The sequence below is a fragment of the Brassica oleracea genome, chromosome C9, assembly GCF_000695525.1.
Source record: "Brassica oleracea var. oleracea cultivar TO1000 chromosome C9, BOL, whole genome shotgun sequence".
In the NCBI taxonomy this organism is placed as follows: Eukaryota; Viridiplantae; Streptophyta; class Magnoliopsida; order Brassicales; family Brassicaceae; genus Brassica; species Brassica oleracea.
Genome location: NC_027756.1, coordinates 52201539 through 52204046, shown reverse-complemented (window position 1 = coordinate 52204046; position 2508 = coordinate 52201539).

The following is a 2508-nucleotide window of genomic DNA, read 5'->3' as shown; positions in this document are numbered from 1 at the left end:
TAGACTATATATTAAATTCATGCATGTCAAAATAAGTGGATGAAATTTATGCGAGAATCGTCGTTATAAACATTACTAAAAAAGATACCCATGTAAATATTTTCTCCCATTATCTTGGGTAGAACAAACTAATTATACTACTAACTAGATAGTAATACGCGGTTTGCGTGAATAAGATATCTATATTATTTGCGTGGAATAAGATATCTATATTAATGTTGAAATTATATATTATGATTATGTATAATATAAAGTATACTTTAAGCGATAGTTAGATAGAACTAAATGTATGATTGTTATTAGAGGCGAAGCCAGATACTTTTTATAATGGGTTCACTAATATTAAAATTTAATATATGGTGTTTGCAAGTTTGAGAAGAAGTTTTAGAAAATAAATTTTTTATATTTCGCCTATCACATTGTAGTAGTTATGGACTTAGGGATTTAACACATAAAATCGAAAAGGTGGATCAATAACATATTATAAGCAAAAAAAATAGTTGTGTGAAAAAAAAAATGTATAGCTCATTTAAATTCAGAAAACATAGTTGCATAATAAAATAAATTGAAGGGTATTTGACCCTCTAGATTGTAAAGGTTGTTCCCGATGCGACCATCACGTGAGACTTGCTGGTGGTTTGTTCCTGGAAGTTTCTTCTCATATTCAAGGTCGTCTAATGCAGAGCTCTCACGGCGGTGAAGGTGGTGATACTCGCATGCTTATATTTCTTGCTCTAGAAGACTATCACTAAGCCGAGACGATTTACAGTGATTCAGTCTCCTCGAAACAGAGATTACCTCATCTAGCAGTAACAAAACCGAATACAACACATTTATCTAGAAATAGATTTTCAACGTCCTCTTTCAGCAATGAGAGGCGGTTCTCAAGAACGTGAGTGCTCTGCTAAATGCATGAAAGTAGGTATGGAGAAAATGGTTCTTTCATTAACACTTGGCATCGTACTAAAGTTTCATCGCTAAGTCGTCTTTACGGATCTATCGATTTAAAGGCGATACATCAGATGGGTTACCGTTTTTAACAGAAACGTATAGAGAAATAATGAATCTTTATTGATGCTATAATTGTATTGAGAGGATTGATAAATCAACTAATCGAACTTGAAACTGAAGGTTTATCACATAAAAGTGTTCGTCGAGAAAAATATAGATATAAATGGTATAAAGTTCTTTTAAAGGAATGTTAGTGTGAATGCATTAAATTCACATTTTGGTGAGAAACGTTCTCTGCGTGACACCTAAGCGTTTTACTAAATAAAAGCTTCTTGTGGAGCCACGTCACCACATTACATTCCTTGCAAATAAACTTTTAAGGTAAGTTTTAAAAATGTTTCTCCTTTAATATATATAGGGGATTTCTAATTAGTGGTCCTATGTGTATTCGAAACCTAATCAACTTTTAACTTTTACAAAGGCAGATCTAGTTGGATTAGGCATTGAGTTAATAATTTTATATAAATACTTGTAATTAAATGTGGTTGTGCTAATGATAATCTTAAGTTTCAAACCTAAACCTCTTTTAAGAGATTCGTCGATCATAGATCCAATAATATATAGGAAATTTAAATATGAAACTTATACATTTCTTATCAACAGAAAATAGAAAAACATTTAATTTGTGTATTGAATATGCATAGTAGTTAAACTGCGAATGGCATAATAGAGTATAATGAACGTTTATAAAAGAAAATGAAGATTATCTTTGGCGAGTTTTAGCAGTCTCTATGCTATCTTTATTTGGTTCAACTTGTTCAAATGAGCCATGAATATATCTCTGAATCAGATACATCATATTCATACATGTTTATGAATTGACTTTGAGTCACGTTCTTTCTATATCAACAGTTTTGTTTTTTTGTTCTCAATAATAGTACATAAACAATAAGCACAGTGGGAGGTTAATTAAGATTATTTTGCTAGTATGGCCACTGGATAATTAAAAAATGCGCACTCTTATCACTACGAGAAAACAGCGACATACTGAGGGAAAAAATCGTCGGTATGTCGTCGGAATAACGTTATTCCAATGACATACCGACGAAATAAATCCTCGGAAATAACTCCTCGGAAATTCATTTTTCCTCGGAATTTTCTCCGAAATTTCCGACGGAATTCCAAGGAAAAAAATTTCCGAAGAAACTCCGAGGACCACCAGTTCGTCGAAAAGCTCCTCGGAATATACCGAGGGAGAACTTCCTCGGGATATTTCGATGGACTTTCCGATGGTCCAATCCTCGGAAGTTCCGACGAAATGTTCCTCGGAATTTTCATCGGGAATTTCCGAGGAACGGAGCCCTAGGAAAATTCCGAGGAACGAGTCCCTCGGAATATTCCGAGGAATGAGTCCCTCGGTATATTCCGAGGAACATGTCCCTCGGTATATTCCGAGAGTTCATTTCCTCGAAATTTTAAAAAAAATTAATTTTTTTTAAAAAAATAAAATTTTTGAAATTTAAATTCGAAAATATAAAATTAAAATTAAAATTGAAA